Raw genomic sequence first — 19,187 nt, 5'->3', positions numbered from 1 at the left:
GTCGTTAGCACATAACTTCCTGAAAAAGGCCACAATTAAATGGATTCCCTGTTGTGGGAGCGACTGAAGGATTTCAGTCGCATGGAAGCCTTGTCATGGGAGCGACTAGGGGTCTAGTTCAACAAAACATCAAGTTGTCTCAGAGATTGGGCACCTGGAATGGTTGGTTGTCTCCTGAAGGTTATGTAGCTCTTGTGGAAGGTCAGATTGGCCTTGTTTTGTCGGTTCCAATTCCTTAAATATACATGGGGAGTTGAATCATATCATAGTAACTCTTCGTCACTTGTTTACCCTAATTGGTCGCTTAGCTCGGGTAAATGTGGGAGGAGGGTGTTACACCAAGCTATTTGCAAAGCTAGTTGGTTCAATTGATTCAATGTGTTGTGTTGATCATGCAAACCAACCAAAAAGTGAGGTGGATCTCGGTTAGGATTAGTCATATATAAAATCTCATAACACTAGTAGTTTTTATCCCCAAAAATGGTTCCAAAAAGAATTTTGTTCGTCAAAACATCCCTAGCTACCAAGACAAATTAAGGCTTTCAATGAAAGCCTTGGTACCTCCTTGATTTAAGTCAAACTCGTCTTTAAAATCAAATTGGGTATCCCTTCAAAATACATCTATCAAAGACCATGAATATTATTTATGTTATGATACTATATCAAAGAAATATAGGTCATAATATATTAAATGCTTATATGGAATTTGATAAAGCAAATTTCTATATGAGTGATAAATTTATACAAGATCTATTTATAACTCAAGTGAAAATTGATAACTCTTAATTCTACTAATTGAATTCACATATAATCATTCGACAATAATTATCATTAGGAAACTACCTTGATTATGATAATCCTTCAGAATTACAAAAGACAAATAAATAGTAGCTTAATCTAAGAAATTAAATATATTGTTTAAGAGAAATAAAATTAAATTAAACAAAGAAGAAAAACAGTGCTAGGCATATAATAGATTTTTAATCAAATAGAAACTCTCGCATATGTTAGTGTGTATCAAAAATACCATATGAAATAGAAAAACACTTCTACGCATATAATAAATTTTTAATCAAGTAAAAACTCTAACATATGATAACGTGTATCAAATATACCATATAAGATTTACTTTGTACAATTAACAATTTCCAAATTCACCATCCAAACCTTGTATATTTATAAATATTAAAATGAAAATAACATATCAAAATAAAATATTAAAGTGTATCTATACTATAAATGATTTCAAATATACATTTCACCAAAATAACAAAAATGTAATAGTTATACATCAATTACTTAGAAATCCATAAGAATATCAACTTCACATTGTTAGGATGACATTGGTAAGTTCAACGTGTCCTATCTTACTTCAGAAATTAAAAGTTTTAAACAGACCCTTTGGAATGTTTCTTGGTTATTTCTTTTAAAATAGAGAATTACAACTTCCCACATCATAACTACTTACACATGTTCAAACTACTTTCACTTTTACTACTCATTTACATGGGGCAAATTTAAATTTCATAGGCATTTTCTTCTTCAATGTCTTCTCTTTTCCTTTTGACGTGGTTATAGACTTAGGCCGGATTGAAGACTTTACTACTCTAAATGCCTCCTCTTCATTTTCATCGTCAATTTCCACAACATCTATTTGCACAAAAATGGAGGGTTGAGTTGTAATGGGTAGTAATGAACTTTGTACCATACTCCTTTTTAATTTTTGTATTATGTCCCATTCAATTGGTGGGACCTTTGAACTTCAAACATGCCATTTCCAATCATGATTTTGGGAGATAAGGCACTTAATCATCTTATCTAATAACATCACAATATTGAAATTAGTCAAAAGAATACTCACTACCAACTCACTTGCTACAAAATCTCCCATATTTTTGGGGGTATGGCTTACATCCTACTTGCATTCGATCAAAGTGTCATTATAAATTTCTTTTGTAATTAACTAACCTTCAGTGGTCCATAATATGGTCCATAATATAAGCCATATTGTTGCATGAAATTATATTTTTATTTAAAAGTATTGATTTCATTTTTGGTTATTGCTATCTTGTGAATATTTCTTCAATTGTGTTTCATGCATATCTTTAATATTGATCACACGCCAAATAATCTAAACTTTGGGTAGAAGCTTCATAGTATTAAGTGCCTCATTTGAAGTTGAATCGAGCCATTGTATAATGGAGTCTATTTCAGTGATCCTGCTTTCAATTTCTAGGTTAATTTTCTTGATATTAAGAACTACATTGGCCATTATGATACCCTCACATTCATGTAACATTTGGCATGAGGTTACCTTAGACATGAATAATTTCCATAATTTTGTTGTAGCTTGTATAAGGGTTTCCCTCCTAATAGATTCTTCACTCAGATAATTTTGTAGGGATCACAACTCTATTTCTGTATTTCTTATAATTTCTTGTAATCCTTATATAACATGATTCTTTTGTGAATTCAGGGTTCTGTGATCCATATTGCATTAAGGAGAGTCTTTTCGGTATAAATCACATAAGAGAAAATTTTGCCAACGCGTTTCGAACCAGCGAGTGCGGTTCATTAATTTTCATAAACTAGTCGTTATATGATCTTTTGGTCTCTACATCGCCCTCTATTTAAGCATATTCCATGATTTGCATCTTCATCTGGTCCTGATGATGAACCACACTAGCTGGTTCAAAACGCATCAGCAAAATTTTATCCTGTGTGATTTCTACTGAAAAGACTCTTCTTAATGATTCTTTTGATTGCATGCTATTGTCCAAGCTACTACTTCTTGGTCCTTCTTCTCTTCTAATGCTATTTGATTTTCAAGTTTTGTAACCTTAATTTGAAAACATTTTAGTTTCTCTTTTAAGTACTCTGAAGGAGTAGTAGAATAATTTGGGGCAAAAATTCTTTGTTTCAAGATTTAATTCAACTTAACCTTGTACTATTATAACTTATTTTGATGTTTCTTATCTCTATTTTACAATTTTGCATTTTCCTTTTGTATAGGTTCAAGAACTAAAGAAAACAAATGTTGAGAAAGAAACATCATAAGAAGCTAATACAAATGATATTTCAAAGTTGATATATTTGTATGAGGTCTTCAAAGCATTAATCTCATTGCCTTTTGACTGTAGCAATAACTTAGAGTTGGTACCATCTTTGGGACATCTGAAAATGGAAATAATTTTGTTCTCCAACTCCTTGATCTTGTTGGATTTAGACTTTTTGGCTACCTTGGTATCTTTCGATTGGGAATCTAATCTACTTAAGAGAACCTATAACTTTTTCACAATTGCAATAGATTGAATAAGTCACTTGGATACCATTTCCCTAATTTTTTTTATGTGATCCCACTATGTCATTTTCATTAACTTGATTCAAATCAACTTTAACTATTGTAGTTTTAGAACTTGATAGTTCAGTTCCTGCTTGTACTTTTGGATGGATTTCTACTGATTTAAGCATATTTTTCTCACAATCATTTGAGGAGTGGAACCTTGGACCTTAAATGTTCTCTGAGGTAGTTATTGTAATATGCCCTGGTATCCTAGCTTGATCTGTCATAAGGTGTTAATCTGGTATGGCTAGAGTTATCTCGTGTCCTTTCAACGATGTTTCTATTATGCTTGTACAAATAAATAATTTTGTCTTTCTCTTTTTGTAGGTAATATTTCAATTAGCAAACCTCTAACCTGATGGGATAAAGTATCCTAATCTTCCTCATTAATTTTCTTTTTGGTTCTTGATATTTTCCCTTTCTCAATGGCATGTGTGAACTCTTCAAGAAATTTGCATTTATGAGTGGCTTCTAGTGCTACATTCGACATGAAATTTTCACAATTTTTTCAGCTAGTTGTTTTGTGGCACTTAAGATAGGGCTTGTAGCCATTAAACTAGTTTCCAATTCTACAATTTCTATGCCAGCTGAAAATTGACTTATTTGTTTATTTCCATACAAAATTGATGCATACTTCCCACATGTCCATGTGTCTCAGTTAGCTTGAGCTGTTATATTAGTTCTTTAATTGTGTTGATAACTAGAGAAGGCTACTTTTTTCTTCTGTTTTGAGATATCATGATGGGGATCATATTTCCAAGAAAATGTTTTTTGAAAATTGAGGGATGCAAGCTTTTCCTCTAAAACATCACAAGTATTTGTATTCTTAAAAAAAAAAAAAAATTCGTAGGGTAAAGTAAGAAGGGCTTTCTTCATTTTTGATAGAAAATAAAAATTATCTACTACTAGTCTTTGTCTAGCAACTTCACATAGAAAGACTTGTGGGGTGAGGTGAGATGGTAGGTAGAAAGGATCTCCCTGATACCCATCTATTGTTATCATCATATGATCTTTATACAAGAACCAATCACCACTACTTGTTTCTTTCCTCAAATGTAAAATCTTTTTGTATGCTTCTAACATTCTTGCATGGTTTTCATTGGTCACTAAAGGATGAGTACTTGCCAGAAAAAAATAAAATAAAAATAAAATAAAATTAAATAAATAAATAAATAAAATAAATAAATAAATAAAAATAAAAATAAAAATAAAAATTAATATATTTCACATAGTTACTTTTGAGGTTGTTTGAATATAAAATCAATGTCCAACTGTAACTTCATTTTCTTTACCCTCATCATTATGTATATTTAAATCCAACTATTCTTGAAGAAAAATGGATAATTAAATAAAATCAAGTGCATCATATATGTATGATACCTTAAATGAATAAATTTATCGAATGTGCTCAATTGTAAATTTATCGATTCATAAATGAATCAAGGAAAGTTAAAAATCACCTCCAATGTATTAGACCTTATATCTAAAATGAATATAAAATTATAGTACTTAATCCATTTTTTATTCATCATAATACCCTAAGATTACCACCAAAAGGGAAACCATATGTCTAATATCATATTCAATACACTAGTTTTGATAGGTAGGCTAACTTTAGCCGTAGTAGAAGGATTAGCCAAAACTTCCCTTAAGGCTTGTTGCTTCTTTTCGTTAGGCCTAGTCAAGAATTATTACTGACACTGCTCCTTAATTATATTTTTTCTAGCATTTGTAAATCCTATCATCTTAGCAATGACCTTGGTGTATATTTTGATTGTAAACTTAGGATTAATAGGGGTAACTATAGATTTTTTATATGCATCGTAAAACTTAGTAACACTAATGAGTCATGGTCTTGATATGTTAAGGTAGGGAAACACTGAGCAATCCAAACCTCTAAAGAAGGAATTCTTTAGTCGCGGGCTTGCATTCGTGATGGGTTTTGCCTCTAAGTTCATTAATGTATGAATTCAAGATAAGGGTATCTATAATCCTAGCTAAACTATCTAAGAGGACACCATCTAGATTTTTGGGGGAAACATTCCTTATCCAAGTAGTTGTTCTTGTGTTAGAAATATGAATAGAATCATGTTATTCACCAGAGAAGGTTAATAATTAATTACACATTTCCCTTCGCAATGAATATGGGTGTTTGTGTTCAAGATTTAGTAGGTTCCATGTATCTTGGGGTGATCATAATTGAAAATCTATAGTGAATATTAAGAATGATTGCTATGAAAGTGTTTAAATACCATGAGCTAATTACTTCTCAACTAAAACCATAAACCATAGAACTAATTATGAAATGACTACAATTGTAGGTCATGGATACATAGTGAATCCCACTAGATCATGTCATACTTCACTCGCTTTTCATGATAGAGCATGTTATATATTATTTTAATTTTTAGTAGACTATAATTGTTCAGATAAATAGGGTATTCCATAAGGGATGAAAATCTTCAATAACCACTCACACAACCAAATGAAATATCACAATGCAAGTACTTTTAAATGGTTAAAACCCTTTGGGATGGAAGCAATCCACAACCCTAGCCAACACAGCCACTTGAAGCAATTTTATTAATGCAAAAGTATATATTTTACATAGGATAGTTCTCATAAATGATAATTATCCATGACCCTCCATTCCCTTTAAATAGAGATCAAGGACTAATTAAGTTTTAAGCCACAAATTAATAACCATTAGTATCGAGGAGAATATGAGCTATCAGATCACTCTATGTCTAAAACATATAATGACTGATGGATTACAGTGCAACTAATGCATACTAAAGAGACACATATTTATGTAATAGATACATTTGACCAAGTTGAATTTAACTAAATCCTAAGTGTCTAAATATCCTAACAATATTATAGGTTTAAACTAGATGCATTTTCATATCCGATATGCAATCAAAACCATATATCCCTCCATATTATTGTTGGAATTCACAATTATCATGAGAGAGGGGGTGAATCAATATAATGAAATTTTTGTTCTTATTTAATACCATCATAAAACATCAATCTCGTAAATTGAACAATTAATACAAGATATACATGGAAACCCAAAAAAAGAAATTATATGAAATATCTTGTAGGTACGAACCTATAGGAGACAGTAATCCCCTCTACTTCTTTGTAGGCACCAACCTATAGGAGATACCAATCCCATTTTTGCTTTGTAGGAACCAACTTATAGGAGAAATCAATCCCTTGTATTGCTTTGTAGGCATTGTTGAGCTTGCATTTTGATGCCTGAAACCATCCAATTTTGCCTTCCTTACACCTATTTTTGCCTTGAAAATCCATAATTATTCCTCTAAGTACACCTTGAACTATGCGTTGTTGACCTTCTAGTGTACATGAGGTATAAATACTTTTTAATTATAGTTTTATGATTTCTTAGTAGCTAGAATAATTATTTAGTTGCTCTAAGTATCTAATTGGACTATGATGAATTTTATTAGACAAGAATCTCGGTGATGACCAGCCTCCATCAAATACTCCAGCTAGTAGCAGTCTTGGACTGTGCAATCGGTGTCTGGTACCTTCACTCATTCGTTTTACCCATACCACAAATCGCTTCTGGTAGCTGTACCACAAATCGCTCATTCGGTACCTGTAACAGAGTACTGGAACATTCTGGTACCACGGTTATTGGAGATCTCGTACCTGCATTGATCAAATTAAGCACTGGGTTTTTTACCAAGACATCTTCTTATATATAGGTAGCATGCATTATACATGAGATTATGCAAAGTGCCATATATCCTTTGTAAGTCCTTTTATTATTGATTCTCTTGGGCATGTAAACACCTAGGGGGCCATTTCCAATTCTCTCGGTAAGGTGGAAAAGTGGGAGCCTTCCTTTCCAGGGTGTCGTTTTACTAGGCGTACTGAATGCGGTGGGATTGATGCTAATGATATGTTTTTATTTTTATGAAACCATGGACGTTAAGAGCAAGAAAACCTTCTCAAATATATGCATTTGATCTCTTTTCATCTCAGGTTTTTTCTCTATTTAAATAGGGCTTTAAGATGGTGAAGGGGATCATCTTAGGGTAGTTGATTGAGCAGTAAAAACAGAGAGTTAATGTTGTGTATGTGTATGTAATATTTAGTTATGCCGTTAATATTTTCAAGAATAGTTTGTAATTTCAATTTTCAAAGGCTAATGCAAATATAGTTGTTATGATATTACGTATTTGATCTCAGTAGTGTGTAAGTTCTTATAAGCCGCCGGTTGGTCTTGGCAAGGGCCCACCAACATCATCTCGGTGAGATTCTTATTTTTTATTTTGTAGTTAGCATTTCATTCAGTAATCGTGTGCTCTAAGTTGTAGATATCTTTAATTTATGTAGAAATTTAATCAATTATTTACTCTAATTTGCAGAAAAATTCCTTACTTATTCTCGTAGAAAATTAATTGTTTCTCAGAGGTCTAGCTATGTGTGGTTTGAGATCATAGGTTGAAGGATCGATCCAATGCTGCAAGAGTGATTAGATAGGCATAGAAGTGTGAGCTTTTAAGATTGTTAACATTTCAAGTTTTAGCTGTGTATGTGGAATTCATATGTCTTAGATTTATTTTTCATAAGAAAGAGGTTTCTTAATTGATAAGATAGAGTTGTGAATGTTATTTTGCGAATTTGAATGTTGTGTAGATTAAACAGTAGTAGTAGAGAGCATACCCTTATTTATATTTCATTGGATTGTTTCATTTACGATAGAAAACGTAATTCTCGAACTAGTATTACAGTACACAGTTTCATGTACCTATACTAAATAGTTTCCTGTACCTGTATTGAATTATTTCCTATACATGTACTAAATGATTTATGGTACCAGTAGAAACTAAAATAGTTAATGCGTGAAAGTGTGTGCATTATTAGTAACGATTGGATTTCTTTTAAATTTTGAAAATTAAGATTGGTATGAGTTAAGTTACTGCCTTTTCCACTATACTTGACACTTAGATAGATTACCTATTGCTAGCACATATAGTGTATCAGCTCTACTAATTACGATTCCCTGGTTTATAATTTAATTTATGGCAATATATCATTCATATAACTGCCCCAACATTTTTGGCGTCATTGTCGGGGAGTTGTAAACGTAATAGGTAATGGTTTAGTGATTTTTTAGTTATATTGAGGACGACCTAAGGGTGGAGAGAAGACAGTAAGATGTGAGTGAAGAGCCACGCGTCCACTATGGTGGGGTTGCTCCAAAGTCTGGTTGTCTCTAATTGATTCTCTAGTTTCTTTTTCATATGCATAGAATTAAAGGTAGGATCTAAAACCTCATTTTTATTTATTTTCCTTTGCAAGTTTGTTTTCCTTTATATTGATTCATGGAAAGAAGAGAAGCCTAACATGTGTGAATAGATAACTTGGCAACAGTATGGTCTTAGTAGCATGGTGGCACTTCGAGTACATGATTGTTTTTCTTGCCTTTCTTTCAAGTGTGTTTCCTTCTTATTTCTTTAGGATTTTTAATAAGACTTCCATCCACTAATCCATGAGAATGATAGGGATTAAAAACCAACAAAGAAATATTCAAGGATGATCAAGAGTTTGGAAGAACTCTCTCAAATTCTAACAACAACTGGGATATCTTCTTCTCAGGAAGAACAAATCTTGACAGTAGCCAAGAACTTATCTGCCTCCCCAGAAGTGATACAAGAACAAAAAATCCGTGAATCACAGGAAGAGCTTCACCCTTGCAATATTGTTGAAGAAACTAAAGAGTCATGGACCACACCCAATTTAGAGCAACTATTAGAACTCGAGATTGAATAATTTTTGACATGCCTATCTACAGATCCTCTAAGCACACAAAAGGATAATCATCTAATGCTAGAAGATCTACATGGCACGGTAAAGGAGGATATGCTAAATGAGCCAAATAAGGAGGTAAACCAAGAGAATTTTGATTTTGTTGAATGTTTGTTTCAAACAATTGTAAGGCCATACCACTCCTTCATTCTTCCTTATTTCTTCACATCATCATTAAAACAGTTGGTTCTTCATACTCAGGTATGCATTGAAGATTATATCCTAAACTTGAGTATAAATGCATTCTTATACTTGTTACGCACATGGTTACATTGGAAATAATCTTATACTTGAGGAGAGGGATTTATTTTTCTCAAGTAGAATAGGATAATAAATAAATAAGTAAATTTTGCATATAGTAGTTAGTTTAGTTATAACATGTAGTGCAACATATTTCTCATTTGTTTTCAGTAAGTAGGGATGTTAATAGCTAAAAAGTAATTAGTTGAAAATGGGAGATCTATGTTCCCATTGCATATTTTTTTTGGGGTCTCTTTCAGATGCATATTATTTTAATGAGGATTGCCACACAAATCTTATTTCCAAGTGCAGCATGGTTCAACTATTAATTTTCTTTTCCACTTATTATTTATTTTCTGTTAGATCTATTTCTAGTTTTTATTTTCAATAAAATAGGCTATGACCATGATGTTTGGAATTGTAGGTAAAGTTGGAAATGATTGCATAGCAACATCATCTAGTATTGCATACCAATTGTTTAGTGCCATATTTCATCTAACGAGTATCGAGAATTCTAGTACCAATTTTCTATTTTGCAAGAAAAAGCAGGATTCAAGGATATTGTTCATTGGAGATGCTTAAATACTGGAAGAATATTTTCAAAAGTGGAAAAGACATCTTCATCAATCAAATGCAACACTTAGGGGAGTATTTGATGATATCTTTCATTTTTCCTTAACTTATTAAAAAGGAGGCATTCATGCTTCATCTGTTTTAAGGCCGCTATTTTACAAAGATGATATAAGCAAGCATTTTCATAAAATTTGAATTGAATGATAATTCCAAACTATTCATATCTAATATACCTTTTCTTTGGCTTGGCTGTCCCCCAACTCTGGCAATCAATAACTCAGCAACTCTCAATGAGGAATGCCTGGCAGGGCCCCTCTATCATACAAGCTTGGAATAATTGGAACACAATGCACCTAAGGAAAAAAGCACAATGCCTACCACTTGTAATTTGTTGATCCATCTGGCTAGCCCGAAATCGCCTAATATTCAAGAATCAGACCATCTACTGGCCCATGCTCATCGCCAAGGCAGTGACAGCCTATCATGAAATCCTGAAGGAAGAGCCATCACACACCTGTATAATATTGGGACCTGGTAACATCGACAAAACCCGACCATGGGCATATTTCGACGAGGCTGAACAACCTCAAGGATGTGGGGGGGGGGGGGGGGGGGGTTCTGCTTATACATCTCGGATCAGCATCATTACGAAGTCAAATTAGGACTGGGGGAAGGAACAAAAAACTACGCTGAGCTTATCACTCTCATACATTTACTGCATTTTACACTTGAACATAATTGCACATCCCTACAGATCTATGGAGATTCACAAATTATCATCAATTGGTTCAATGAAATAAACCAATGTCATGCTATATCTCTACAAAACATTCTGAATGATGTTTTCAATCTCAAAACAAGTTTTGATTTGGTCTCTTGTCATCATATACACAGGGAATATGCTGACAAGCTTTCCAAGGAGGGCTTGCTACGTCCCTGAGGCATGTGGTTAATCAGTGAACATCTGGGCATAGAGGTCTATCAATATCACCATAGACCATACATAGACCAGGACTACTACAGGGTGGATCAACCATAAATTATACTAGTTTTTCTCTCTTTTGGTGTCGTTTTTTGATTAACTACATAGACATAACAATATGTATATATTTATTTTACTGATGATAACAGAGACATTTGATTTTTACACTGGAAATGGCAAGGCCATAATTATTGTACAAATATCTACTGATCTTACAGCTATAGCATATGCCACAGGCATCTACTGCATGTAATTTTTCTCTCATAATGAAAGATTATGATTTTTTCCTTCGAAAAAAATATACCTTTTCTTTGTTTCGAAATTTGTTTCTCTTATGCATATAGATTTCTGATTATCAATACAAAACAGTTGCTCAAAATATAGTTACCAATGCATACTAAGGGGATTAAAAAAAGTTAAGAGGTCCCTACAATGATACCGATGAGAAAGAAACTTGAATACTATAGTCGTAAGACCAAAGCATGATCTCCAAGCATCTTTATTAAGACTTGCAAGAGATATGATGAAGTCTTTGTTCATAGTGGAACACTAATTTAAAATCATGAAAACTATTATTAGTATGACTTTCGGTGTCTTTTGGTTATTCTCTGGCAGCCTCATCCATCTCACATTAAAAATGGCTCATTCCTGCTATGTCCTTTGAGTACCTGTGAGTACCTTATGCGTCCAAGGCATTGTGTCGGTAATCAAATTCACTCTAAAAGGTATCATCCTATGCCTTTAAGGGGCTTTCTGAAGTCACTCCCCCATCCACCAATTGCAAAAATAATGTTCATAATCTAAACCTAAAATTGTAGGAAACATGGGACTAGAGCCTTTAGTGTAAAATAGGTTTAATAGGTTAACCCGTCGAGGCTATGGATGCCTGTTGACAATGAGTATTGACCTATGATACCACTAGGAAAACCCATCGGAGCTATGGACGCTTACGGGCAATGGTGCATTCTGTCTAAAGAAGTGTCAACCAAACCAAGGATTTTGTCTACACGTATGATGGTCACTTTATAGTGGTACAGTAAAAAGGAAGCATGTGTGGATGAAGTCAAGGGTAAAAACCAACTCCATAAATTTTCTACTAAAGAATGGCCTAAAGGTAATCTTGAGTCCTCTATCATTGGTTTTTCATACTATATATAAGATTTAATTGTCCTAGAAGTGGGACCTATGATCACAAATAACTAATAAAAATCAACTACAATGCTTATCTATAATACTTGGATGACTATAAGACTTTGGGATTTGGTTAGTAATAACTAATTTTTCATTAGTTCATCATTTGTTGTGATCATAAAAATCCTCCTTTTCTACAAAGAAGGAGAGCCCCTTAAATTTATAAAAGGTTTATTTTCTTGAGCATAAAATTGTTAAAGATTGATGAAATCATATGTAATGAGTGATTTGAAATTTCTTCTATGCTTCGTTTTAACTTTGCATCATTTTAATAAATCTGAGATGACTTATTTTTGTTCAGTATTCATCTCATTAGTTTCATTATTTTTCTTTTAAGGTCCCTTTTTGTACTAGAGCCATCTCAGCAACCCTCCTCACTTCTTCAGTACCTTGCCTTGTTTGCATGAGGACATGCAAAACCTCAGGCATGGGGAGTGGTTGTTGGGGTCTTTTCAACATCTTCACTTCATTCTCTTTAGCTTCCTTCAGCATATCATATTGGCAATCATCAACTCTGGCTCTTCCATCTCATTCTAGACTCTTACCCTTACTCTACCTCATATTCAGCTTCATACAACTTCCATTGCAGCTTGCTTCTTATAGGTCTACCAAGGGAAATAATACCTGATCAAGGAACTGAATTTACCTCCAAGTTGGTCAAAAATATTACAGATATTGAGACGCGATCAAAAAATTATCCTCTTTATGAACCACTTCCACTGCAATTTAAAAAGCTTTTCATACCTCTGTGATTCACATATTTTGCAGACAACAAGAGTTGTTTTGTTTTGGTACTTGGCAACCAGTTCCTACACCAACAATTTGTAGTATGGGAATTAGAAATAATAAGTATTTCTATCATCTGCAGTATGAAGACAGAAGGTCTTAGTTATTTTTTAGTTGATAGAGGTCAGAACAATCATAGCAAAAGGTCAGAACACTTTGGCCATCAGGTGAGATCTTTAATTATGAAAGAACCAAAAAATGTAAGCGCCTGGTACTAGTACTACAAATTGCACATCAAAATAAGTTTTTAATCATTGTCTTTGGTTTTAACAAAAAATATCATTATCAATTAGAAAATGAGTAACTTGTATCTATTCTTACTAATTAATATTCATTTAAATTATGAATTAAAATGTTTTAATTTCATGTACATTATCCTTACACCTAACTTTGTCTATCATTCTCCTACCATGTGTTTCCCTTTTCTTAATTATGATGATGGTTAGTTAATCATTATATTATCAATCATTTAGAACTATCCACTTCTCCCCTCATGATTGGCCGCAGACATTATGAATGACTATCCATATAATCGTTTGATTACATTCTACCTTATCACTCCTATCTACAGCGTATTACCCTGTCACTCCATCAACATTATCTACGAACATTACACTATCTACGGCCCATTACCTTATCACTCTATCAACATTATCTGTGGCTTATTATCATATGCCAGAATCGACATCTAAAGTATCATGACTCCACATTCTGCCATTTTCCATAATCATTTGACTATAGGAAGTCCTAGATGACACTTGTTGCCTTTTTCTCCTCATGCTGACCATATTTATCAGACCTTTTTGAAACCAAACCCATTTTGTTCGCGTCCGGTACCCATTTTCCGACACTAAAACCTCGATTCCATTTCCAAAGCTTTGTTTTGAAGACATGTATGGGGGTTGACTGGCATGAGCCAGTTTTCCAGCTCTATAAAGAGACGCAAGAATATCATGCTTGTAAAATGAAATATGAACAAGCTGGATGGATTGTTTTTCCAGAGAAATTCTATGGGTTCTAGGATGAAGTGTCTCGGGTATTTCCTCATAATTTTGATGGGAAAACGGTCAAGCTGGGAAGCTTTGAGATGGTAGTGGATGAGGACTCAATTGTTGAAGAAATAGGGTTATGCCAAAGTGGAGATACATACTTCAAGGGCATGACATTCGACCAACAACTATGGCAACCATTTCTCGTGACAGATTACTCAATTTCAAATCGATCAAAAGGAATTCCAAGTAGTGGGATTAAGCCCAAATTTTGAACCATGATCACCAGTCTGCAAAAGTTTTTGATATGCGAAGGTAGATATTCCTTCACTTTTATTACTTCATTTCAAAGGAGGCCCTCAAGTAAATTTTCCATTTTTATGATGGAAAAGTTTACAAAATATGTCAAAATGGGTTAATTCCATGGTTAGAAAGCCAGAAACCAGTTTATACCATCATGGGTTCATCAAATTGTTAATTGTCCATGAGCTTCAGAAGAGAATTTTCTAGAGGAGATTTCCCGAAACCTATGACTAGTGAGGTAGGGGAGAGTAGCAAGAAACCTAGAAAAAGGGAAAGAAAGGCAAAGAGTAAAGACTCTGAACAAGAAATTGTCACACCTAATGAGACTCAAGAGGCAAAAGAAGAGCCCACATTGAAACCAAAGAAGAACCCTAAGAAAAAGGGTAAGACACAGAGGGATATTCCAGTCACCAAAGACACCGATGCAAAAGTACATGTGACAGGCATACCAGAGACCATAGAAGAACAACCCAGTTGCGGGGAGAAAGTACAAACTCCGGTAAAAATAAAGCGGATGGATAAGAAATGTCCTAAATAGTTTGTTCCTGAGAATAGTAAACCTCTAAGCACCAACCGAAGAGTTACATGAGGCATGTTGAAGTAGATCCCATCTACTAAGGAAGCATCAGAGAAGACAGGGGACACCCTACATCCCTGGGAATAGACGATGCTCCCATTGAAGTCACCAGCGAGACAAAAGAGTTAGTTACAGAAACCATGAGGGACTTGATAGAAAAACGATTAGCTGCAAAGAAACTCAAAAGACAAGAATCTCAGTCCTCAAGTATATTTCAACCTCAGGTGAAAGTAAAAAGGCTTCAGAAGGAAATTGAAAAATTAAACCAAGAGGTGTTGGAGTATAAAATACTGGATGGCAACATCAAGAGGGAAAATGCCCTTATCAAAGAGAAAAACCAGAAACTGCAAGTTGAATAGGGTCCTCTAGTTGGTCAAATATACCAGAGTCATCAAGAAAGAACATAAGATGGAGACAGTTGGGCTGGACCTCTCATCCTAAGCCATTTACATGTAAACCAGACAGTGGCATAAACAATTTTGCAGTTTTGGATTACATGGGGACATGCAATAAGGCAGGCATGGGGGAATGTTGAGCCTGTATTTTGATGCCTGAAACCATCCAATTTTGCTTCCTTACCCTTATTTTTGCCTTGAAAATCCATAATTATTCCTCTAAGTACACCTTTAGATATGCTTTGTTGACCTTCTATTGTACATGAGGTATAAAGACTTTTTAATCATAGTTTTATGATTTCTTATTAGCTAAAATAATTATTTTGTTGCTCTAAGTATCTAATTGGACTATGATGAATTTTATTAGACAAGGATATCGGTGATGACCAGCCTCCATCAAATACTCTAACTGGCCGCAATCCTGTACCACGCAATCATTTTCCAGTACCTGCACTCATTAGTTGTTTGGTACCTGCACTACAAATCACTTACAGTACCCGTATTGCAAATCGCTCATCCGGTACCGGTAACAGAATACTAGAACATTTTGGTACCATGACTGTTGGAGACCCCATACCTGCATTGGTCAAGTTAAGCATGTTGTTTTTTACCAAGACATCTTCTTATATATTTTAAGTGATATGTTAAGATTGTAATGGTATGTTTTTATTTTTATGAAACCACGAACATAAATACCAAGAAAACCTTCTCAAAGATATGCATTTGATCTCTTTGCATCTTAGCTTGTTTCTCCATTTAAAGAGGGCCTGGAGATGGTGAAGGGGATCATCTGAGGGTAGTTGATTGAGTAATATAAATAGAGAGTTCATGTTGTGTATGTGTATGTAACCTTTAGTTATGTTGTTAATATTTTCAAGAACAGTTTGTAATTTCAATTTTCAAAGACTAATGCAAATATAGTTGTTATGATATTGTGTATTTTATCTTAGTAGTCTGTAAGTTCTTATAAGCCGTCGGTTGGTCTTGGAAAGGGCCCACCAACATCATCCTGGTGAGCTTCTCCTTTTTTATTTTTTAGTTAGCATTTCATTCAGTAATCGTGTGCTCTAAGTTGTAGTTGTCTTTAATTTCTGTAGAAATTTAATCAATTATTTACTTTGTTTTGTAGAAAATTTCCTTACTCATTCTCGTAGAAAATTAATTGTTTCTCATAGGTCTAGCTATGTGTGGTTTGAGATCATAGGTTGAAGGATCAATCCAATGCTACAAGAGTGATTAGATAGGCATAGAAGTGTGAGCTTTTAAGATTGTTAACATTTCAAGTTTTAGCTGTGTGTGTGGAATTCATATGTCTTAGACTTATTTTTCATAAGAAAGAGGTTGCTTAATTGATAAGATAGAGTTGTCAATCTTATTTTTCAAATTTGAATGTTTTGTAGATTAAACAGTAGTAGTAGAGAGCATACCCTTATTCATATTTCATTGGATTGTTTCATTTCAGATAGAAAACAAAATTCCCGAACTAGTATTATAGTACACAATTTCCTTTACCTATACTAAATAGTTTCATGTACCTGTACTGAATGATTTTTTGTACCTGTACTAAATAATTTCTGGTACCAGTAGAAACTACAATAGTTAATGCATGAAAGTGTGTGTGATATTAGTAGCGATTGGATTTCTTTTAAATTTTGAAAATTAAGATTTGTATGAGTTAAGTTATTGTCTTTTCCACTATCCTTGACACTTGGATTGATTACCTGTTGTTGGCCCATGTAGTACACCATATCTACTGATTACGATTCCCTGGTTGATAATTTAATTTGTGGTGATATATCATTCATATAATTGTCCCAACAGGCACCAACCTACATGAGATACCAACCCCCCATGTTGCTTTAAAAGCACCAACCTACAAGAGAAACCAATCCCCTATGTTACTTTGTAGGCACTAAAATACATGAGACACCAATCCCCTCTACTACTTTGTAGTAACCAACCAACATGAGACAAAATTTACTCTATTGTAATATTTGTAGGCACCAGCCTAAAGGAGACACCAATACCCATTGTTGCAAATATTTGTAGTCACCAGCCTACTTGATTGTTTCTTCAAAATGTTTTTTAGTTGCTTCTACTTTCACCAAGTTTGCTTGTTGATTTTTTCTCCACAAGCTTTGTTATTTTCTTCTACTTTCACTGAGTCTACCTGTTTATTCTCCCTTCACCAAGTCTATATCTCCCAAACTTGTTTATTTTGGCTTCTTCCCAAGAATGAATTTTCACAGCATGCCATGTATCCAATTTTGCAAATATGGTTCTAAAATGTATACCATATTTACCTAGATATCTCTTCTCTGTCTTGGCTAAATTTCACATTCCAAAACATCTCAAAAATAAACGGGTAGCAAAAAATGCATGCTAACCCATTTGAATCATGTTTCATGAGCATTCAGGAACACTAACTTCCTCAAATCATATATTTTAAATTATAGTAAAATAGGGTATAAAATTTCTACCATAGGTACCTTGAGATATCTCCCCTGTATCCTCTAAATTTCAAATTATGAAACATCATAGAAATAAATATATAGTCAAAATACTAAGTTAACCTATTTAAAGAAAATTTCAGGAGCATTTAAGAAGCCTAACTTCCTTAGAGAATATCTCTGAAATTATGGTGAACCAAGGTATGTAATTTGAACCATAGGTACATTATTATCTTCTATATATATCCTCCAATGTTTACAATATGAAGCATCCTATAAAAAAAATTATAGCAAAAACTCCAAGCTGACCTTTCTAGAGAAGATATCAAGAGAATTTAGGAAGCCTAACTTCCTTCGACCATATCTCTAAAATCATGGCGAATCAAGGGTTGAAATTTGAAACACAACTACATGAAGATATTTTATGTACATCCTCCAAGTTTCACATTTTGAAACATCCAAGAAGAAAATTTGTAGTGAAAATGACAACCTAAACTATTTGAAGAAGATTTCAGGAGCAATCATGAAGCCTAACTTCCTTGGACCATATCTCTGAAATTACAACGAATCAAGGTTTAAAATTTGAACCATAGTTACATGAACATATTTTATCTGTATTATATCTTGATTTAATTGAGTACTAATGAACTCATACACCATTTACTTATAGTGTTTGTACATTCACTTATGTGGATGACTTGTAAAACTGGTTGGGTCACCCTGCTTGTACTTTGTTTGGGTCATATTGACAAAATATTTCATATCTCCTCATTCATATGGAATTAGAGTGAGTACCATATGTAGTTCAAAAGGTTTCGAAATAAGATTTCCAACCATGTATCTTATTCTCCCTTTTGAGCTAGGTAATTGGAGTAAAAATCTCTTCGAGGATAGGATATCCAAATGGGGCATCAAAAGTTTGAAAACAATATTTCCAACAATCTTGATTTTCCAATATTTATCTTGGACATAGGTAGTCGACCCATGTCTTTGAAATCAATGATAACGATATTTTAATAATCGAAGTCGTTAGCTCCCATCATATTCTAAATGATATGCTTAACATTGTGCAATTCCAAATTCGATAGGTTTTGTGAGTCATCGATCAAGTCAACAACTCGTTCTGTGATCCCATCAGGATCTAACTTAGGCTTAGATATATCAGACTTTAAAATTCAATATCGGATTAGGATCATTGATAAAGTTAATTGGTAGTCATTCAATCATGTTGGGTTCTAACTTGAAGTTAACATTTGATCTTCTCCATATAGGATATAAGATCTTATTCATCCATGACTTGATTATATATAACATATGGTTTGGCATGATTATGGCTTGAGTCTAATTGGTTCTTAAAAATAGATACCATAATTAACCTATCTTTAAGATTCCATTGGTCAAACTTAGCGAACCACTAATTAAAATTGTTCCTAAGAACTGAAAGTTGTTAATAGTGCTTAAACATAGATTTTCAGTAGGATTTCAATTTTTTTAAGCTAAGAAAAAACAAG

This window comes from Pinus tabuliformis, chromosome Q (genome assembly GCF_031772625.1).
Source record: "Pinus tabuliformis cultivar Carrire ecotype Pingquan chromosome Q, CPIR1, whole genome shotgun sequence".
Taxonomy (NCBI): Eukaryota; Viridiplantae; Streptophyta; class Pinopsida; order Pinales; family Pinaceae; genus Pinus; species Pinus tabuliformis.
The sequence above is the reverse complement of the archived record's forward strand: the minus strand, read 5'-3'. Positions refer to the sequence as shown.